This window comes from Ambystoma mexicanum, chromosome 5q (genome assembly GCF_040938575.1).
Source record: "Ambystoma mexicanum isolate Mex_15411 chromosome 5q, UKY_AmexF1_1, whole genome shotgun sequence".
In the NCBI taxonomy this organism is placed as follows: domain Eukaryota; kingdom Metazoa; phylum Chordata; class Amphibia; order Caudata; family Ambystomatidae; genus Ambystoma; species Ambystoma mexicanum.
Window position 1 is genome coordinate 551,787,572 of NC_090933.1, and position 24,461 is coordinate 551,812,032.

The following is a 24,461-nucleotide window of genomic DNA, read 5'->3' on the forward strand; positions in this document are numbered from 1 at the left end:
GCCTTCAGGTTTGGTGTGTTCTATAAGGACAAAATAAATAAATAAATAACTGTATTATTATTATTCATATTTTATCATCAGTACACGTCACCATACTACTCCATGCAGATACGTCCGTAACATTGGTTTATATAGCAGCCTTATACTGCACTTGTCACTGCACACTATTTAGTGCAACGTGGTCATTAAAGTGAATACAGTATCTTCTGTTATAGGTGTCTATCACACCAGATGCACGTTTTGCTTGGCCTATAAACGCTTTCTTAGTCCACCAACTGAGAATGCCCCTACGTTCGTATTCTCCGTTCAAAGGGTTCCCGTGCAAATGTATAAATAGCGCGTTGCCTCGTTCCCAATGTTTACACTTGAGACTAGCTGCTCCAAAACACAAGACTGCGAAAGAAAGCACAACACAGCTGGCTCTGAATACACTCTAGTTCATTGTTATTCCCATCTTTCACTCAGAAAAGCACGAAGTGCTTTTTAAAAAGCGGACACCTTCGGGCATAACAGTTCGTGTCAATAAATATAAACAACCGCTTACCGTTTGCAACTTTTGCGTTTTCTAGACAAGATCGTCAGTTTTATCACGTCGGATCATTTCTTTAATTTATCACCACTATATAACCATTAGCAATTAGTACATACCTATCTAATGTTTATCGTAATTTAACAGGTGCTTCTGTCCAATGTACATAAAAACATCCAATTAACATGTTGCCGGCTTCCTAGAGTGCTCAACTAAGAGACTTTCTGTGACATTTGTTCATCTACAGAAATAAGGACATTCATTTCTCATTTATCAATCATGCATCAGAGTTTAAATTGAATATGTTATGATTAAAATAATGACACTCTTTTTCATCTATCCATAGGTCGGTCGTATATCATTCCATAGAAGTTGAGGGAAGAGTTAATTTGCTTTACTCCACGTAACCCCCTGACCTGGTGCCCCTTCTCACTTTTGCACACACGTTGTTTTTTCCTCCTGAAACCTGTCTTTCTGCCCCACCACTTGCCCCCTGCTCACTTGCGCTCCCTCACACCGTAGGTCATGTGTGCTTCCTTCCATCTTAGGCTGCATGAGCTCCTTCGCAATCCCAGATCGCGTGCGCTCACTTGCATCCTAGGCCACACGTGCTCCTTCTCCTCTTAGGCTGCATACGCTCCCTCTCATCCTTGGCTGCGTGCACTCCCTCGAATCCTTGGCTGTGTGCGCTCCCTTGCATCCTAGGCTGTGTGTGTTCCCTCGCAATCCTAAATTGCGTGCGCTCTCTCGCATTTTAATCTGCGTGTGCTCCATCGACATCCTAGGCCGTGTGCGTTGTCTCGCGATCTTAGATTGCATGCGCTCACTCGCATCTTAGGCTGTGTGCGCTTACTCGCAACTCCAGGCCGGTATTCTACACTCGGCTGTATGCTCTCAGCCTTCGCCCAGGTTCTTTCCTTCCCCCATTCCAGGCCCCCTTACCCTTGCCTAACCCCCTGTGCCAGACATATTGTGCACTGTTCTGTGGTCTTGTTCTCCATGTTTGTTGGCTATATTGCATTCCTGCATCCCTGCTGTGTTCATTCTTTACTTTTAGGTTCCCTGGTCGATTGATCTGTTTTTGGTGTTTTGTTATCCATGGTTGTTTGCTTACATCATACTGCCTGCATCCCTGCTGTGTGTGTTTTCTTCCTTACTTCTAGGTTCCCTAAATGATCATTTGATTCTTCTCGTTTTTGGTTCTCCTTGGTTGTTTGCTTACATTGGTTGTTTGCTTATATTGCACTGCCTGCATCCCTGCTGTGTCCATTCATTACTTCTAGGTTCCATTGGCAACTGATTTTGTCTATATACTGCATCTGATTTTCTGTAATTGTTCTGTCCTATGTGTGCCCCTCCTCCTTCTATGTCCCCCACTCTAGTGTCCCCCCACCTGCCTGCTCCCTGGCTGGCCCCCCTCCACTCTCCACCCTCCCCCCTCCCGTTCCTCTGAAATCTCTATGGAGCTCTCAGTATCAGCTATCTTCTCTGACTACTTTTTAATCAACTATTCTATCCTTCCCACTAAGTCTGTCAGTAAGAAGTTCAAAAGGGATATCCTGGTCTCCAACCCAGACCTCCCTATCACTGATACCTACACCAGTGATTCCTCCAGACAGACCCTTACCGAAATGTTCTTTGTCGTTCCCTCTCCAGGCCTATGGACCTCAAATATGGTCTCTGTTCTCTCTCCTTTTTCCTCTTCACCCATTAATGGTGGCACCCGATGGGAGGCCCTCCTGGACACCTTCCACTCCTCCAAGACCATCATTAATGTTTACCTAAACGGAACAGCACTGTCATGGTCCAAGGCCCTCAGGCCAACCTCCTCCTTTTTAATAGCCATATCAACTTAAATTCTTCTCCTGATGTCCCTTCTTTCCCCTCTCTGGCTCCTATGTCTCATCTACCCTCTGCTTCCTCTAGCGCTGCCTCTGCTGCTTCTCCAGCCACCATGTTGCCTTCTTCCTCCACCACACCTTTGGCACCCACCTCCTCCTCCTTTGCTATATTGCCCTCTGCTCCTTCCTCCTCTGCCCATCCTTGGGCGCCTTCAACACTTCCGCAGGGCATACCTCTGACCTGTTCCCCCACACGGATTTCCTTCAAAGGGGGCAACATGCTCCACATTGCTACACCCAACTCTCACTCAGCTGTCAACACTCCTCTGACATCTGTCATCTCTTGGAAGAACTCAATCTGGTTGTACTGGGTCCGACTGAGACGTGGTTCAAAGCTAGCTATGTCACAAGCTTTGACACTCTCCTTCCAGATGGATACAAGATCCTCTCCATCCCCAGAAACAACCATCCCGCTGGGGGTGTAGCATTGATTTTCCTAGAGTGGATCCCTACTTCTATCATTCCTATGCAGGACTACTCCTCCTTTGAATGCCTGGTCTGCAGGCTCTCTCTCTCTTGTTGTCTTTCTCTCACTGTGGCCACTTTCTACTAGCCGCCCAGCCAAGTAGCCTCTTTCCTCTCTGAATGAGCGGACCACTCCTCCTACCACCTCACTTCTAACTCTCAACTTCACCTCCTCTGAGACCTTAACATCCACTTGGATGCTTCTTGTCCTACTTCAGGACTCTTTTTCAACCTCTGCAACTCTCGCTCTCTCTCTCTCTATTCTTCCCTCTGGCCCGACTCACTCTGCAGGGCACACCCTGAATGTTCTGATTGCCTCCTCGCAACCCTCTCACCACTCCTCTCTCCTGGATTGATCAGTTTTTCCATTCCTCCCATCTCTCTCTCTCTAACCCTCAGGGCAAGCTGACTCCAGCACTGTCACCTACCTTCTCGGTCATTAAGCGTGTGTCAGTTGAGGCTTTCACCACTACTTTCTCTCCTCCTTCTGCACCTTTGGCTGACTCACATCATGACACTGCCCCTTCTAACCTTCATCTCTCTATCTCTGACACTCTTGAAGTACTTGCCCCTGTCATGAGGATCCACTTGAAGCCCAAGTCCAAGCGCAACTCTTGGCATGACTCTGACCTTGTCATCCTCTCAAACAAGTGCAGGGTGGCTGAGATGAAGTAGAAGGCAACAGGTGCACCCTCAGACAAACTGGCCTGCCACCTGCTCCAAAGGCAGTACTGACTCTCTGTCCTCGCCAAGAAGAGAGAACACATTCAAGTTGTATCTCTGCGGCATCCAATAACTCGGCCAAACTCTTCAAAATCTGCAAGGAGCTGGCCAATCCTGCTGCAGTCTCTACCTCTCCTGTTCCCTTCCAGGCCCTCTGTACGGCCTTGGCTTCTCATTTCATCACTAAAACTCAGGACTTCCACCCTCTTCTTCCTCCTCTCCTGGCCTTCCTTTGGCTATCTCTCCTCCTCCCTTCTCTTCCTTTCCCTTGATCACCCCTGACAACGTTTCTAGTGAAGTGCGATCTATGAAAGCCTCATCAAAACAGGTTCTTCCCTGTTCATCCGGAACAATCAAGGACCACATCGCCACACTTGCTGCAGTCTTGGCCGATTTCTGCAATCAATCTTTTGCCACTGGAACCTTCCCCTGCCCTATGAAGCACTCCCTTGTGCACCCCCTCCTAAAGAAGCCCTCTGCCGACCCTTCCTCTCAGGGTAACTATCATGCAATCTCCATCCTTCCTTTCCTGGGCAAACTCGTGGAAAAGCTGGCCATCTCCCAGATTAACTTTCACACTGAATCTATTGGTTCTCTCCATGACCATCAGTCTGGCTTCAGAGCAGCCAGAAGCATGGACACTGCTCTCCTGAACATCTGTGAAGACCTGCTCTCTAACATTGATTCTAACCTTCCTTCTGTCCTCATTCTCCTCGATCTTTCTTCTTCTCTGTGATAACCTGGGTATCACTGATAAGGCCCTGGTCTGGCTGACCTCCTTTCTCACTGATTCACCTTCCCAGGTCCAGATGGGGCCTTCCTCTCTTCTTCTCTCTCTCCACCTGTGGTTTTCCCCTGGGGTCTAACCTTTCTCCCTGGCTTTTCAACCAATACCTGAGACCTCTTGCCTACCGCATCACTGCTCTCTGCTCCAACTTTCAGTGTTTTGCGGATGACACCCAGCTCTCTTTCAGGCTCCCCTCAGCCGCCTCTACTCTTTCTCCCATTCCAGACTGTCTCTCCGCAATTCAGGAGTGGTGTGCTGTCAAATGATCTCTAACTTAATGCCAGTAAGACGGAGATCGTCCTCATCGGATCACCAGCTCCTTTCTTTCCTCTCTCTCTCTCTGGCCACCCACTCTGGGCCCTCTTCCTGCTCCTACCTTCGAGGCTAAGATCCTAGGGGCCATCTTCGACTCCTTCCTCTTCTTATCTCCTCACATCTCCGACGTCTCTAAGAAGTCAAACTATCAGCTGCACCTCCTAAGAGGTATTCTTCCTTTCCTCACTTTCCCCCAGAAGCTCACTGTCACCAGAGCATGGTCTTGGCTAGGCTGGACTACTGCAATAGCTTCTTTCTAAAACTTCTTACCTCTCCTCTCCGTCCTCTCTAACTTATCCAGAACAGGACTGCAAGAATTGTCCTTGGCCTCAAGCCCAGGGATCTTATCTTTCCAGATCTGAAATCTCTTCATTGGCTCCCAGTGGCAGCAAGGATCAAGTTCAAGACCCTCTGCATTGTCCAAAAGGCTTTCTGGGTCCGGAGACTGCACTACCTTCAATTCTCCCTTCCTAAATATCTTGCTTGTTGAGCTCTCCGCTCATCCTTTTTCTATGCACTTACTCTATCAGAATTGTCCCTGGACCTAGTATGATAGCAACAAATGTTTGTCTCCACCCTCCCTCCCTTTAATTGTCCCCCCCTCCAGCACTATCTTAAATGTCGTCAGGCCAAGTATGATAGTCGCTTGTGTTGTTCATCTCTCTCCTTTCTCCCCCCCCCCCCCCTCACCTCTTGTTAATCTCTGGCTCTACCAGAAATGGTGTCAGTCCTAGTATGGTGGTCGCCTGTCTGTTTCCCATTTCCTTCCTATCTGTATCTCTTGCACTATCTGAAATGTCGTCCGGCTGAGTACGATAGTTAATTTCACATCCTTACTGTTCATGGCCTGTAAGAATGTCATTGTATTTTCCCATGTTCCCTCCCTTGCCATGAAGCACTTTGAAACACATTGTGTATAGGCGCTATATAAATAAACTATCATATATCATATCCACCTCCAATTTTCAGAGGGTCAGATTCTTTTCCAAGCAGAGAGTTAGGGGAAGATCTCTTTCTTTGGCTGGGGCCTCCCTCTGGAAGAGCTTCCCTGCATCTCTCAAACTTGAGCAGAACCACCTGTGGTTCCAGAAGCAACTCAAAACCATTCTCTTTGCTTCTGCTTTCTCTCTTCCTCTCCCCTGCTGATGACCCATCTGCTCCAAGCACTGGTCCCCTGGCCACCCTGTGAACTTGGGTTCAGGTCCTGCCTGTCCAGTTTGCACCTTGCACTGCCTCTTGGCTCCCCCAGCACTTGTGGTCTGTATCTGCAACCCTACCGTCTCTCTTCTCTCTGCACTTATGAGCCACCCGTTAGCTGCACTTTATGATTACCTGCCCTGAGCCACCCGCTGGCTGCACTTTCTATTACCTGCACTTCTCCACTCCCTCTGGCACTTCTCCCCTTCCTCTTCCCTGCACTTGCCCAATCTGAATGACACAAGACCTAGTAAGATTGTTGTTTTGTCCTCCCTCTGTTTCCCCTCCTTGTCTTGTCGTGCCTAGAAACACTTGTGTACAGGCACGTTATAGATGCCATATCATATCTCATCATATAATATCACATCAGAACTATTTTCTGTGTACTTAACCACCACCATTTTTATTTTTTTTATTTATTTATTTGGATTTATAAAGCACCCAGCGGCCCGGAGGCATTGTGGCGCCTTTACAGGATATTCATTTGGTGCATGTTATACAGGTTATACAGGGTATACATTCGGTGCAGGTTATAAAATTATAGCAGGAGTAGATGTATACAGCAGTATATGACATTGTAGAGAAGGTGTTACAGGTTACAGAGGGAAAGCGTTACAGACAATGCATGACATAAGGTGGTCTAGTTGAACAGCTTTGTTTTTAGAGCTTTCCTAAAGGTTGTCAGGGATTTTTCTTTTCTTAGACTGAGTGGGAGTGAGTTCTAAGCTTTAGGGGCTAGAACCTCAAAGCTAGTGCCACCTGATTTAGCTCTGTTGAATGCAGGGACTGAGAGTTGGTGTGAATATTGGTCACGTTTCAGTCTGTGGGCTGGTGATTGGTGTATTCTTTCCACTAGGTAAACTGGGGCAGATTGGGCGATGCATCTCTTTGTGATGGTGAAGGCTTTGAATATTAGGCGTTCTTTGACCGGGAGCCAATGGGCATCTTTCCGTGCCTGGCAGTTTGTAATCTGTTGATGTTATTATTGGAGGTGCCTAGAAGTAGAATGTTGCAGTAGTCAAGTTTTGCACAAGATGTGGCCCTTGCGATGTTGAGGCAATTTTTATGATATAGGTATGTTCTCACAGCGTTTATGATTTTTGATGTGAGCGCAGCCGCTGATGAGATGGCGCTGATTTGCCTGTCCATTGATAGGGTGGAGTCCAGATAGACTCTGAGTGTTTTGACTGTGTCTGAGGTTTTAATGATTGTGTCCTAGATGCTGAAAGAACTATAGTTGTCGTCAAGTTTTTTTAAGGCTTCTTTGGGGCCTACTATCAGTATTTCGTTCTTTTCCCCATTTAGGCATAGACCATTTGCCGCTATCCAAGCCTGGATACGTGCATATGTGTCTTGGAGTGTCTTGAGGTCTTGCTCATAGTTACCTGTTAGAGTTAGGAGAATTTGGGTGTCATCAGCATAGTTTGTAAAAGCTATACCGAAGTCTTCTAGGTCACTGAATAAGGGGAGAGTGAAACCATCCTCAATCCCACAAAAAAACAACTCTCCAGATGTTTAGGACTACGACTTTCATAATCCCTCACCATTGTATATTTAGGCTAGAGCTGATGGGAGTTGTAGTTCAACACATCTGGAAAGCCAAAGGCTGCAGACCTCTGACATAGGGCCACCACTCAACAGCCACAAAACAAATTGCAATCACAGCAAGGAAATCATTAGTTTTCCCAGGACCGAAGTCTTGTGAAATGAATTGAAGGAAACTGGAACAACACTGACTAAAAACTGGGTTCAGGCTAGGTTGCTCCATGGTAACAGAAGCAACCCTACCATGCCTGCATTACAGAGGATGAGTGCTCTATCAAATACATGCTCTAGAAGTACTGTATAATCTGAGCATGTCGCCACTTCCACCAGCAACTTTATACAAATCAAATGGTATGTGTGTATCCGTAGTCACGTGGCAGACAAAGTACTCGTGGAAACCCTATCAGGAACATGGACATAAAGATAAGGACATTAAGTGGTTCATCATACAAAAAATCACACCACATCCAAGAATCGAATAGAAGTGCATGTGTCGATTGAACACATTACGCAAAGGGTTAAACATGTGTGTTGAATGGAACAACCTTATTTTTGTATATCATCCATTGCTACTTGTAGAAGAATATGACATTTCTAAATGGCAAAGGCACTTCGAGAGACGTGAGAGTTGATATCTTTGGATTAGAATGTGTTGCAACCATCAACTGTATATGTTGGCACTATGATACCATGTTTTTCCACAATGTATTGGTATTGTGAGAAAACTGAAGGTGTCTCACTTACTAGTCCCGGGCATCTGTCATCCAGGTGGCCAGACACGGCCATCACTATTAGATCCTGTTCCTGGAAGTTTTTCCAAATCTTGCTCTAAACATTGTGCTTTCTGTTTTGTTATCTAGTTCATCTGGGGCACTACCCTTTCTGTTGTGTGTACTGGACAAGGTAGGCTCAGTTCGAACACTATCTCTCCTTCTTCATTGTCTTTTGTTGAAAACAACTCTGTGTCACTTACTCCTGTTAATGTCAATGTGGGATTAATACATAATATTGAGCACCACTCCATCTTGTTGTCGTCAGTGGCAACAAGTATAGTCATGTCTTTTCATACCGCTACTTCCTACAAGCACAGTAAAGTGTGTGTGCCTGAGCAAACTGAGGAGGGGCAATGACAAAAACTCATTGGACAGTCGAAACAGCTTCCCTTCAATCCCTCACAACCATCCCAAAAATGTGTGTACTCCATACACAAACACCTCCATGTGTGTGGGTATCCCTCTCATTGTGCTGTGTGCATAGTATGCCTGAATCAGTACTGCCACCCGGGCTGGGTACATTCCCGGTGTGGAGCACACCATCCCTTTCTCTGAAAATAAAATTGTGGCGTACAGTTCATTGAGTAGGTCCCTCCCCAAAATATTCATGGGAGTGTATTTTGAATACAGCAAAGGTGCTACAATATGCTTTGTCTCTATCCTTAAGGGTACATCTTTTGTCAGAGGAACTTTCCAAATTGTCCCCGAAAAGCCTTGTGTGTCCAAACTTTTGTTAGATAATGGAAATCCGTCTTTCTTTACGCACAATCTGGTTGCCCCAGTCTGTATAAGAAAGGAAAATCCCTTCTGTCCTATCTGAACTGTTACCTCCAGCTCCTCCTTGGTGTCCTCAGTTACTGCTAGAACAGGACACACTTGCACACCCCGTGGGCATCCATGGGCATCCCTATTGAGGAAAAGTTTTGTGGATAATGCAAATGGGTTACCACCCACCATTGTTATTCCAGTGTATTGGGGTATGGTGTTCTGCCCCAATATTGTTACCCCTTCAGGTATCTGCATTTGCACTGGTGCCTGACGTATGGTCACTGTGCCTTGAGTTCCCGTCATTCTCCTATTTTGTACCTGCTCTTGTGCTTGGGTAGTAATGCCCTGTGTCTGTGAAGGCTATATCTGCTATTGCCATTGCTGTGGTACTACTTGTACTTGCTGTGGAGTTTGCAGGATGTATGTCTGCTGTTGTTGTGGTAGGACCTGCACCTGTTGATGAGTCTGCTGCATATATGTTTGTTGTTGTTGCCCTCCCTGTGTAACAAGTGGACATGCTCGTACGAAATGTCAAAAATTCCCAAATGCATAGCACTGTACTCCGAAACATGGAGTCAATCCCCTGTATCCTTTCCCCTTCCACATGTGTAGAATCCTCTCCCTGTCTGATACTGTCCCATATATGCACTTCCCCCTCCTGCCTGCATAACCCAGGGGTTCTGCACATTTAGGATTGTGGGCTGCTGTTGCATCTGTACCAGCCCCCACTACTGGGTGGGTGGCACCTGTGTGTAGCCTCCTGGTGGCATCATCACAGCCACTGGAAGCCCCCCTTGCTGTGCCTGTGGAATGACAACTGGCCCAGTGAGTACTATTCCCTCCATCTGTATTTGCGTCACTTTTTTCAGAACCAATTTGTTTTCTGCCTTGGTAGCATTATTCACTGTCTCCTTATCCTTCTCCAGTTTTTTCTTGAAAAAGTGCACAATTGTCACCTCTATCTGAGGCCACCCCTTTGTCCTTAATCATACTATCTTTTCTAAAGAGACCTGCACATCAGCAGGGAGCCTCCTCACTAGGATATGGTAAAACAAATGTATTTTTTCATCCTATAACTGTTTATTTTCCTGCGTCCACATTTCCTGTATGGACCATATGTGTTCCGCTGGATCCTCGTCAGGCTTCATTTTGCGAGACAGGATAGACCCCATGTCTGATGTGTCGGGGTACAGCTCCCTTAGAGCCTTCCAAACACGTGCTCGATAATTGTTAAAGTGTGCTCCATTGTGTATATTAGAGCTTACCTTTACACCAGAGTATCTGGCATGTTGCCATACTTCTCTCCCCAACCAGTACTGCCAAAAAAATGTTATGTCCCCTATGGCCAATTGGATTCACGCAATCTTTTTCAAAAACATAAATTTGCTTGCTCGGCCCTGCCATTAATGAAGTTAGACTGTAAACTAGATTGTCCCTTCCATCTTCTGCCAGGATATGTAGTGGACATCCCCCCTGCTTTCAGTAAAAGTGGCATTTGTGTGCGAACTGCATTTGTTGCCAGATTGTGGTCTTTTTCTACTGTTATTCTGGTTTTCCTGCTGTGAAGCCTGTTTACCCAGTCACCCAGTGATTCTTCCCTTTCCTCCTCTTGTCTCTCATCCCTTCTCCTTTCCCATCTCCTATCTCTCAAAGGGTGGGAGTCTGGTTCGTCATGCCCTTGATCGCTGTTAGCACTGTCTCCCGAGTCTGAAATGGTGTGCCCTTTGTCTGCCGTGTCCGTTCCACTATGTTCCAAGTCCTGTTGCCACTTTTCTATTTTAAACTATATGCGTCCTCCTGTCGACCCCAGTTCATTGGTTTCCTTCTCTTGTTCCTTTCCTTTCTCTTCTATTTCCCTTTCATTAACTTTTTCTGCCTCTTTGAAAAAACTGTCAAGTTGTTGCTGTGCACTCTTTTTTATGTCATTTAAATATTTCCTCTTCCCTTTCTTGTCCTTTCTCGTAATGCCTGTGTCGTCTTCATCTCTCCTTTTATGTGTTCCTTCCTTGTCTTGAGACGCTCCTTTAAGGTTTGTATACCCTGCTGCATATACATGGTTATATTGTATATGGTGGTGGCGGTACCCTTCCCTGCTCCTCGTCCTTTTCCTTTTCTCCATTTCTTTCTCTCTCTCTTCATATAATTTCCAAAGCCCCAGAATGTTCTGTCTCTTTTTAAGTTTTGCTCCTTCGTATGTGGTGGTTACATACTTTCAATAATATCTGTATCGAAAGTTCCCACTCTTGGCCACTCTTTGTAAAACGTACCCACTGGTAGTTCACCCACTCTAAATGGTACTTTGCTATTTTATTGCGGTATTGGGGCAACTTCTAACACATATGGTTGAACGGAGGATCTAACCGGATGACATGTTTGCCACCCAATTCCTTTCTATTTAAAATACTCTCCTCTCCCCTTCCTTCCCTTTATTATTTTAATCCCTTAAACTTTTACTTATTTGTAGAACAATCCCACTCACTCAATTTGTATGCTTAACACTTCACCTTTTCACACCTCTCAATCGATAGTTTCACACAATGGCCTTCTCCACAGGCCCGCCTTGTTAGATCGTATTAATATAGAAGTGGCCTTCTCCACAGGCCCACCACCTTAACAATGAAGCCCCTTATAAGTGAGTTAGTTATTTACTCTTTTTCCTTTCTCAACAGTATCAGCCTCTCGCGCCATGTGGCTTTGGCCTATTTACACATTAGTTTGGCTCTGGCTCTTCCGTCCCATCCCTTCCATAGCGACATAAAACAAACACTACGATCACTTTTCCCAACACTAAAAAAAGAACTGCTGCTACTGACAAACACGTGTACACATATACCCAAATAAACTCTTCCTCAAAAAAGATAACATGATACAAATAATACCAATTGCCTGCACTACATGCAGCAATTGTCTAACAAGGTCTGCCACTTACTAAGCAACCCTCTGCTCTAGCGCAGATGTGCCACTGTCTACCTGCTTCCTATCAGTGCAGCAGACCGAATATCTCATACTGGCACAGCCAATCGCCCTCTTCACCACTAACTAGGGTGCGTCCTATACACCATGATAGAGTTCCTCCCACCCCTGGCGCTTTCATGCACAGGTACACTCATGTATCATTTTAGGAGATTCTCCACTTCTTTTGCCCTGAAAGCCTTGCTTTAATGGCCTCCCCTTTTGGTCAGAGTGAAGACAGTGCCGGACCAGGCAGACCTTTGGGAAGTGGCGTCCATAGACGTCTCAGCTCAGCTCTTTGTACTGGGGAACAGCCGCTGTCCTGTACTCCTCCGGGAGCACCGCTGGAATGCTTGCACCTCAATCGAACGGCAGAGATATCTCGCTGGGGCCTCCAAAAATATGTCAGGTGTAGCCACATAGAACTCAGCAAAAAATTACACAAATATTCAAAAATCAGTGTTTGCCGGTGCAAGAAGTAATGTAATTTTGTTCAGGCCCCCGGATGCATCTGGGAAAGCAAATTCAAACAGATTGCAGGACAGAACTGCATGAAAAGAAGTTGTCAAAGAACTGCCCTCAAAATGAAAACTTTTATAGAAAGCAAAATAATTAGTATTTGCAATTGTGCGAAATAGAAATTTCTCCCCACACAAAAATGATGGACCCATATAGGAGTAGATACATTGCGTTTGATCATTGGGTCCATGAAAATTCCCACTCCGCCCTCAATTACAGAGTGTTGATGTCAAAATCCACCCCCAATTCCCACAAAACAAAATTATGTGATTGAAACATTTGAGACAACCAGGGGAAGTTTATTATTCTGCCCGGGTCACCTCTTCCTGACTCTCATGGGAACGACTTCCCACCATATCACCATCAGACCCTTGAACCCCGGACATACTGCTGCGCAACTGTTGCATATTGGGAACACTCTGACTATCTTCACAGTGAAAAAGGTCTGCAAGCAATTTGAGACTGCCGTGTTTCTTGCCGGCTTCACTAGGAAATCACATTTCATAAATGATTTTAAATTATAAAATAGTCATATATTCCTCTTCCACTGGCGGACCCTGTAAGCTCTAATCAGTTGACTTCGGGAAATTACAACCTCTGTGTGCTTCTCTTGACGCTGGCCTGGGATTGCATGCTCTATACTAATGAACCAGCTTCAGCGGCCTTTGCTGCAAATAAAATGCTTGCACATGTTTATAGCAGAAGCAAGCTTTGGGGCCTATTTACTGTGCTTCAATCTACCACTAAGTTTGATAACACTTACCTGTGCCCCAGGATTTATGGATTGGTTTTTATCAAGCTTTTCATTTCACAGATATCAGAAAGAGCCCCCCTCTCGTTTTATATTGCTACTCTTGCAGTTGATAAATGCGTCCCTTCATACCACACTGAACTTGCATTTTTATTACACTACAATAGGACCTGTAAGGATATTTGGCGTGTTACAGTACAGAGTACAGCAATACTGCACAAGTAGCACAATTTTTTTGCAGCACCACCACAAGGGTGCGGTGCATTGCTATATGGGTTAGCAGATTAACAAGGAAAGACAGACTATTCAGTCAAAAACGATTTTAACATATAAGATGCAAATCTATTTTTACAGTTAAAAGCACACGTGTTCATTTAAAAATGCACACTATTTTTCACCTGAAATGCCTATATTGCTAGAGACACATTTGAAAATTAACAGCTAACCTATTAACCATTAACCTGACTAATAAAACCTTATTTTAATATAACCCACTAATAAAATGTGTTCTCCACTGCAGAATTAGGCATACTCTGAAAACCATTTAAATGTGTGTGCAGATTTTTCTCTTCTCTTCTCTGCCTGATTCTCCGTGTTTTTGTGCACAGTAACTGCAGGAAGGAGGAAGTCAGATTTGCAACAATTGCAAATGTATAAGCGAAGCTATTGTTGAAGAGTAGGAGGATGAGAGATGATGGATTTCATTGGGACACGTCATACAGAGGGCTGAGAGGAAAGTTTTAGTGGGCAGTATCAGGGAAAAAGACAGGCAGACATCTTTCTGCACTACTGGGGAGAAGACCTGGCTGTGGGGTCCTGACTGAATGCAAATTCCGGTGTCCTGCTGCAGTCGAGACTGGGGAGAGCTGAAAGAAAAACCTTTCCACTGGCTGAGGCATTCCTATCTGAAAAAGCTGAGAATTCCAGGCAATGACCCCGGCTTGAGAAGGCAAGCGTTCATTTTTGCTGGAGTTAATCCAAGAGAGCCACATTCACAAAGAGAACAACTGAAGAACACTCAGATAAGGTAATTACCTAAGCGTGGGAGCCGGGTGTGTGCACGAAAATATGCAGTCAGTGTAGGATTCCTGTGCGTGTCTTAATCAAATACCAATGTTGCAATTTGAGTTCTGTTCTCCGCCACGCTCTTTGCAGTGTGACATAGAAAATGCTTTTACTGTACCATTTTATTTATTTCTGTAAAGAATGAGATCATGTCTAAATGCAACTTTTATAATACAGAAAATATTTGAAAACAGACGGGTGGTTTATTTTCTATTTACCATTACAATGCCAATGATGTGGGGAGATTTTTAAACAGTGCAATGGTCATTTTAAGACAGATGTGTGCATGTCAGAATCAGTATGAATAATTGTGAGTAACTGTAGCATAACTTGTTGGAGGTACATGAGCCAACGGAAAGAGAGACTCTCTGAACATAGCTCCCTACCGTATATAAGGTAGTGGAAATTACCACAAGACTACCACATATAGCTCTCTGTCGTAAATAAGTCAGTGAGTTCGCCCATGGTGGCACACCAACACTATCACTGGAAATGTGGTATTCCTAGAATGCAGGTCTGAGGTCTCTCTAGTGATCACACGAAAAATCTAAGCAAAGATAAGGGATTCTGGACATTGGGGCCACGAATAAAACAAGGGAATTATGCTCACCAAAATACCACCAACCACGTATACCAAATATGCAGGTCTGGGTGCTGAAATAATGCATGTCCATTGTATTATTGTTGCACATGGCCAAATCTGAATACAAAGAGTGATTATTGCTAAGTTATTTTTCGGCGGTAATAAAATACTGTCAGGCCCCAAATCTCCACAAAATACCCTACATATTTATGGTGCGTTGCAGGCCGGGAAAGTGATCATAGAGTACCTACTGGGCGTGGCAAGCGTGTCTCACACTGCCATTTGCACATTAAAGGGAACCCATTTTATAATAGCAGTGTGCCACTAAAAACGAATTTCAGAATGTCACAAAGGGAAACCACATTCTCAGATCTAGTGCAATATTTAGAGGCAAAGTTATTTGCACATGGGAATTGGTCTTCGAATAGTACGTTAGAATGGAGTAACCGCATTCAGGGTGAGGTGCAGAAAGAAAAACTAGACAATATTTTTGCAGAAGGCAGCATAATTCAGGTCTGCCTTACAAGATTATTGAATGCAGCCGATAAAAATGCAGAGAAAGACTGTTTAATACGGCTATGCGGCAAAATATGGTTTATTTTAAACAAGTCCCTGCGAATGCAAGAGAATGATACTCAGCTAATTAACAGGTTAAAGACTGAATTAGATGGGGCAAGTAAAAATCAGGAAATGTTGAGAGCAGAATTGGATGTATGCCAAAAAGACATGCAATTAAAATGCAGAGACTTTGATACTCAGTTATCCAAAAGCAAGAAACAATTTGAAGATAGTGAGCAAGAATTGACACACTTAAAAGCCTTAGTGGATCACATTAGGCAGGATAAAGATGAGGTTGTTTCAGAAATGCAGATTTTACAAAAAGAACATTGTGAAAAAGAAGGTGATCTTCAGAGTGCAGAACAAGAAATGATTAAAATGATTCAAGAAAGAGACAAAAGAAATAAAGAGTTCAATGAATGCCAAATGCAAATGTGCGATATGCAGGAGGCGATTAATAAAATGAGCGATGAAAATAATTATTTGCATGATGAAGCCAACAGACTCCTTAAAAAATGTAAGGACTTAGAACAGCAAATGTGCATTCCCAGGTCACAGGAGAGGCGGCAGGGTACCACATTCAATGGAGTGGAGATGAATTCTAGCTCTGCCCAAAGAGCTAGTGCCCCAGTGACAGGGCCGGTGAATGAACTTGGTTGCAGCGCCCTTGGGGGATTTGATACTCCCATTGGGGGCAGCCACCAATCTCATACACCTGAAAACAGGATTGAATCACAAAATAGTGCAATTCCATGCATTGCAACAAGTAGCCCCATAAAAATAATGAAATCCATTAAAACCCTGATCAAACCATTTAAAAAGGGAGGTGAATGCTGCATTGAGGATCACTTAGAAGCGGTGCATGACATTTTTAAAGCGCTCCAGATACCTAAGGAACAGTACAGACAATATTTTCATTTAACTTTAGATGCCCCGACGGCCAGCATCATAAGGGGATTAAATGAACAGCAGAATATGACATGGCTGGAGTTTGAAAAAGAAATTAGGCGTCATTTTTCTCCTTTTCAGTCATTGCAGGAGGCAAAGAAAGTCGCGTACACTATTACTGCTGGACCTAATATATCCCCTCGCCAATTTTTACAAGACTTAAAAAGAGCATTCTCTCGCTTTGATGTATCTTTTGACTCAAATTCCAATGAGTTTAAAACCGCATACTTCTATGGGCTACAGAAAGACATCATATCCCAATTGGTCCGTGAATTTGACCGTGACAAGTCCCTTGAATGGATTATACATCAAAGCACAAAGCTATATGAGGTACTCTATTGTCAGGGTAGAGAAAGTGATAAAATGAAAGATACTAGGCCTAAATCTAAAGAACCCTCAGCCACAGTAATGGAAATCAGGTCAGCCAAAATGTCCCTTGAGTCTGCTCAAAGCCAAGGTAAAAATAATGTGACACCTGAACAAAGGGGTAATCAACAAAGATCGCCATTTCCTGTACCAATGTTCCAATCACATGATCCTAGTAATAGAGAGAGCTACATCAGCCCTAGATATTTAGGAGATAGACCCCGGGTAAGATACCGGTCTGATATGGCAGGTATGAACAATAACCAGAGACAAAATCAAGATCAAAGAAATGATGGTCCCTACCAGTCATTGGAGACACAGAGTAGGTTTGATCCCAACACCATGATATATGGTAATCAGGATAGGCCCCGATATGTGGATCGATTTACTGATAATGGAAATCAACATAGGGGCCAGTACCCACAATCTGAGAGACAGGTCATGAGGCAAAACGTGAACTACAGTCCACGCCAGTACAATGATTCCCCACCAGGGGACTATAATCAAAGGATGGGTGCAACCCGCTCCCCTCCACAAATGAATCAAGAGTTCAGAAACCATCCCAACCGGTATCAATCACCTGAGAGGTATCAGAATAGATCCAATCAGGGGGAAAACAACCAATATCGACCTAGGCCACAGAAAGAGGATCCTAGAGAGATGGAAAGGTTCCAGTGCCTTGAGGCCCAAGTGAAAATGTTAGCTGAGCAAATAGGAAAGCTCTATACAGCGCAAAAACAACCTTCCAAAGAGGGGGCTGATGGCCATAGCAATGACCGGGGGGCTTCCGAAAAGTGACTAAGTACTCATGATAATCGCAGTGCCAAAATGACAGATTGCTCTGATATAATTTTGCATAACGACTCTGAGATGCCTAATGGATTAAAAATGAAAGTACCAGTAAATGAAATTGTGACAGAAAGTGCAAATACTTCTAAAAAAGAGGTACGGTTTAACTTAGAGCTAAATAAAACAGTAAAGATTTGCACAAATGAAAAAGAAACATTAGGAATTCCAAAAGAACAAAGGGACAGATTTAAGAAAAATGACTCATGCATGGGGAATACCAGTGAACAGGGAGTAAGTGGGGCTGCCATAGCTCCTTCCCTGGGCAAGCAAAACAATGACCAAACACAGACAGAAAAAGGAAATACTCACAAGGAGGGTACAAGTCAATCACCTGAAAAATTCTTTGAGCCACATATTTTTGAAGAGGCTGAAAGGGCTGGTATTACACTAAATGATCACAAATGCACAGAATTAAAAAATGACAAATTGCTGAATGATGTTGTTACACATGTTCAGTTGGGAGGTTGTAATGTGGTCTCTGATGTTACCCAGATGGATGGGCGAACAGTGGCCACACTCCAAAAAACTTCTGATCATGGAGAAATGAATAAAATATCTCGCACAGAAATGGGTAAAAAGGAGGGAAAAATGTCTTTTCATTTACCAATGTGCTTAGCCAAAAGTGAAAAAGACCTGAGAAAGGTGAGCCCTGAAATCAGTAAGAATTCACATTTCTTATGTGTATTAGAGGAAGTTGAGGACAGATATTATGCACCCATCACTGTAGAAGAAAAATGCCACACCTTCGCTATGATTGACACTGGCGCACAGGCCACAATTATGTCCAAGGAGCTGGTAAAGAGTATCAATGAAGGGAGGCCTCCACAGAGTCAGATCACAGTGAAGGCAAATCAAGGCCCAGTGCATAACTTTAATGGGGAGGAGGTGCCCATCATAGGTGTAACTGAGGTTGACATAAAAATAGGAAAGCACAGAATGAAACAAGAGGTATTGGTCACATCTATTTGTGAAATTCCATTTCTGATGGGGACAGATTGCCTGAAAAGATTGTCTCCTCTCATAGATGGGGTGAATGGAGTGCTGTGGTCCTTAACCAAAAAACCATTGAGGCCTAAGAAACTAAAATCACAAAACAGCAATATAAAAGAATGTCACACCGTTGCCAAAACAAATGATGCTGTGGAGGTATATCTCCAGAATAGCTGCATACCTAGTGTCACTGTTATATTAATGTGTCAAGACAAAGATCAGAGCGACAATGAGAAACTACCTGTACAAATATACTTGGACCCAAGGAAAGATTGGCAGACTGCTATAGATGAGCACACATTACGTTTTTACTTAAAAGAGAATACATGCAAACAGAATATTGTTCCTAAAACAGATTCAGAAAAACACATTACCACTCTGGCAGAAATACACATGGAAGATGAGCAACCATGGGTTCACGTTGGTATAAATGATTATCTTAAAACAATAAAAGCCACTTTAGCGCTTGAACATGAAAGGAGTTTCATTAATGAGAAATTGTTGCAAAAAATTATGGAGAGGGAAGAAATCCCGAAATTTAGGATTAAAAACCAATATGTTTCTGGGTTGGACAGTCCAGACTTTGAAAACCGAATTACAGGCAGATGCATGCTTAAAATTAGCATTGGGCAGAAAACAATTTACCATAATGTATGGATAGTGAATGGAGCACAAAATGAATTTTACATGGGCAATGACATCATGCACAGAATGTGTATGGTGTTAGATTTCCTTAATCAAAAAATATGGTCACGCCTAGGTGGGCCGGCACCTGAATTTGAAGACAAAAGAAGGGCTTATCATTGTGCACAACTAGTTCCTTATGCAGTCGAATTACAAATGAGGAAAAATACTATTGTTCCTGCATTTACAAAACAGTTTGCAATAACACTGAAATGCAAAAATGGACAGCAGATGAAAGGCTCTGATGCATTTGTATGCCTGAATGAATCCATAAAACAGCAAGGCCTGGATTATGAATACATTCCATTGGTAGACATTGGTGAGGGATCTGTAAAAATCATGGTAAATAATAAAGGTTGTCAGGATATTCATTTAGAGGAAAACTCCCCATTAGGAATGGCCATACAAAAATCACATTATACGGCAGATTTAAATAACATGGTGATTGGGAATATTCCTGAAAAATATGTAGATGCCAAGGGCGAGTTGCCAGAACACCTGGACTCTCAGCCCAAAGGAATATTTAAAATTCATTCTGTGTATCCTTATGATTCAAATGAGACAGTGTGCTGCCATCAAGAGGATTGCATAATATTTAATTTAAATGAAAATGAAACAGGAAATCAGCCCATTGAAGTGGAAGCTGATATGCCAAAATATTTGAAAGTGGCAGCTCTACAAAAAGACACAGCCACACAGTTAGAGGAAAGCGCTGAGATTCCTTTACCAGAAGAGTTTCCAGAATTTTCCAAAATGGTAGAAGAGCAGATCTCCTTAGCGGATGCATGTGACAGCGATGGGGATCGAAACGACCTGAGGGAAATATTTATGGAGTTTAAGGATGTATTTGCAAAAGATGCTTATGATTGTGGTTTAACTGATTTACATGTGGCCACACTACCAGAAGGTTGTAGCAGAAATCCAGTGTTTGTACGCCAGTATAGACTACCGCTGGCATGTTTAGAATCATTGGCAGAGATTATTAAAAATTTGGAATCACGGGGAATAATTAGGCCCATTCATAGCACATCCAATACGCCTATTTTAGGTGTGTTAAAGCCAAATGGTCAATGGCGGCTGTGTGCAGACTTAAGAGAGTTAAATAAAAGAGTACCAGTATCTAGATGGCCACTACCATTCATTGATCAGGGCCTAGCTCAGATACATGGTTCAAATGTATTTACCACATTAGATCTCACATCTGGATATTGGTGTGTGCCATTGGCAGAGGAGATACAACACCTATTTTCCTTTACATTTGACAGGACTCAATATGCCTGGCTTAGAGCTCCGTTCGGGTACATCAATAGTGGGAGTGAATTTGGCATATTTTTGAGAAAGGCCATGCCGGATGCAGCGGAAAGAGGAACAATAGTTTATGTGGATGATGTCCTGATAAAAAATGAAAACCTTAAAAGTCATTTTGATGAAATAAGACATGTGCTTGGCCAATTGCAGAAAGCAGGCGCCAAAGTATCTTTGCAAAAAGCACAATGGTGCAAGAAAAAAGTGAACTTTCTAGGGCATGAAGTGACTGAACATGGGCTAAATCCACAAAGGAAGAAAATAGAGGCCATACAAAGATTAAAAGATCCTAAAAATGTGAAAGGAGTAAAAAGTTTATTAGGGATGACAGGCTATAACAGAAAGTTCATTGAGAATTATGCAGAAATCACTCAACCATTGACTAAACTGCTTAAACTAAATACTCCCTGGAGATGGGAAAGAGAGCAGTCTGATGCAGTGGCTAGATTGAAGGAATGTCTTGTAAAGGCACCATGTTTAGCATACCCCATAAAGGACAGGGATTTCTTTATAGAAATAGGCTTTTCTGAACATTGTATGTCAGCAGTGTTATCACAAAAACACGATTTGAATCACAAAACCATTGCATATGCAAGTAAGGCATTTTCCCAAGTTGAAATGAAATTTAATGAATGTGAAAAGGCCCTATTAACCACTGTGTGGGCGCTACAACATTTTCGCCCCATTGTTCAGGGAGAAAAGGTGATTATTGAAACAAATCATCAACCTTTGCAATTTTTAGAGAGTAAAAGAATTAGATCAGGCAATCTAGCGCAATCCAGAATCACTTCATGGACGCTGGCATTACAAGGTTTTCCCGTAGAAGTAAGATATGGACAAAATAAAAAGAGCCCAATTGCTCAAGGGTTAGCTGACTTACATGACTGTGCAGCTGAACAAATAACAAATGAAATGGATGTGGAAGCTAGTTTACAGGAATTTGAACAATCACCACACAAAGCTTTTGATGAAAAAACATGCAAGGATTTGCCAACTGTATATGTGGATGGTTGTGCTTTTCACATTGAAAATGACAGTAATAAACAATTAGTGGCAGGAATAGGAAATGTCTGGTTGAAATGTGAAGGCGTCCCTAGTATAGGGATGAGGATTGGAGATAGGAGCAGTCAGGTGGCGGAATTGGCAGCCATCTATAAAGCAATTGCTACTGCAGTTGATAAAAGGTTCAGTGAAATTGTCCTGGTGACTGATTCTGACTATGCACGGAATAGCTTTGTGGAGTATTTGCCTGGTTGGAAAGCAAGAGGCATGGTTACATACAACAAAAAGCCACTTAAACATGGAAAAATGATACAAGCCATAGACAAATTGGTGTCAGAAAATAATTTAACAATATACTGGAGAAAAATTCGTGGGCATTTAAAAACACCAGGAGAGGATAAGGAGGGAAATGATAAGGCAGACCATCTGGCTAAGATTGGGGCTGTGATGGGAGAATTGCTACCTATTGATTATTTAATGGGTGAAATACAAATTGATGCAGTCACACGTTCTAAAGCACCAAAGGAGGTAGATCAACCGGTGGTGCAGTGGAGTCATGACACGCTAGACCAAGATTTGATTGAGGCACAAAAGAATGATCAAATTTTGGGAATCTATTATAATCATTTGATAGATCCTGAACAAAATCCTTTAACAGAAAATGATTGTATGGGAAAAGAAGAGTTGAGGGTGTTATTAAAGAACAAAACACGAATCAGATTACAGGATGGACTCATGATTAGAGAGTCCATAACAGGACAAATACAGTGGGTAGTACCCCTTTCATTCAGAGGACTAATGCTACACCATGCACATGATGCCATAACTGCAGGCCATAGAGGTTCACAAAAAACATTAGAAATACTAAAAGATTATGCTTACTGGCCTCATATGTCCCAAGATGTGGAATTATATACTAGAGGATGTCTAGTATGCGCCCAATTTAAACCTGCTTCACCAATGCACAGAGCACCATTGATGAAAAGAGGCCTAACTCTTCCATGGTCAGATTTGCAAATAGACTATGTAGGTCCTTTAAAAAGGTCGAGCAGGGGACACCGTTATATTTTGAGTGTGGTATGTTTGATGTCAAAGTGGATTGAGTGCATTCCTGCACCAGATTGTAGTGCGCAAACAGCAGCCACATTGCTGGTGAACCATGTGTTCTCAAGGTTTGGGTTGCCACAAAGAATTGAGTCAGACAGAGGAAGTCATTTCACAAGTACTCTATTGAGCAAGGTATGGCAAATACTAGGTGTGAAAAGGAAACTACATATCGCATATCGGGCGGCGTCTTCAGGTACAGTTGAAAGAAGCAATAGGTCTGTTGTGGATATTTTAAAGAAATTTGTGGCAGAAGCAGGTTCCAGCTGGGATTTGCGTTTACCATTGGTTTTGATGGCAATCAGGTCGACTCCTGCCAAAGCAACAGGTGTTAGCCCCCATGAGGTCTTAACAGGTAGGAAAATGGTGTTACCACAACACCTACTATACAGAACACATGAGCAAACTCTAGTGAGTGCATCCACAGTTCATGAATATATTGATGAACTGAGGAGGCATTTGCAACATGCATTTGCTTTTGTGCAGAGAAATCTGGAAAGGGCTGCTGACAGTGCTAAGTCATATTATGACAAAAAGACATCAGTAAAGGAATACAATGTAGGGGATCAGGTGTACAAGTTTCATTTTGGAAAAAGTAAACAGAAAAATTCTAAATTTCTAGCAGCCTGGCAGGGGCCATTTCGAATTATAGATAAAGTCTCTCCTGTAGTGTATAAAATTTTGAAAAATGAAGGTGAAACAGCAATAGAGCAGTTTGTCCATGTAAATCAAATCAAACCATGCCATCCCAGACATGAGATCAGGCAGCTTGAGCATGTGGAAACGGATAGAGTCCCTTGAGAAAATAAATGGGTGTAATCAGGAGGCAGTGACAAAGAAGTTAAAAAAAGTTGATTGTTATGATGGCACATAAACACTGTAATATATGTAAAAATATATAATATAAATAAATAAATAAATAAATAAATAAATAAATAAATGCACATATAATGGAAGCTCATGGTTGGTGTGCAGAGAGAAAGTGTATTAAATATTGAATGCTGTTTTATATGTGTTTGTTTTCTTTTAACTTGTGTTTAATTTCAGAAAAAAAAAAAAGAAAAGAAATATTTTTACCAAGCATGTTTTATTTTTGGCAAAAGGATGAAGTTAGTATTGTGCTATGTACTTAATCTGTTTATTTTCTATTTTGATTTAGACAATTAACATTATTTGGTCGGAGGTTCCGGGATCAGAGGCCACGGGAGACGATGGAGTCCTGGAGTCCCCTGGATGAAGACCAAAAGATGCCTGCCTCCAGGTGGAGGTGAAGACAAAATAACCGGAATGCCAAAAGAGATGACTACTGTGGATTCAAGATTGCCAAGATGAAAGAGTACTCGAATGAACTGAATAACATCGCTGGTCGGGACATACCAAAAGAGACAAAACAAAAGTTCCGGCATATGAAGTTCCACGTATTTATTATTTTAATTATTTATTTTAACTTGTTATATTACTTATTTGTTTTAGTTAGTTGTTTTATTTAATTGTTTTTAATTGACTTGGAAAATTTAAACTTAAAGTAATGCCACTTCCACTGAGAAGGCAAATGTGGAACATTTTATGAACTGATGGACTCAGATGAAATGTTGATTGCAAATTTTCATTGATGCACATGAATATTCATTTTGTTGGATTGCTATATTGTAAAAAAAATAGAACAAGTTGTTTTTAGGAATTGGCTTGAATTATAGCCAAGTTCTAAAAACAAAAGGAGGGTATATGTAAGGATATTTGGCGTGTTACAGTACAGAGTACAGCAATACTGCACAAGTAGCA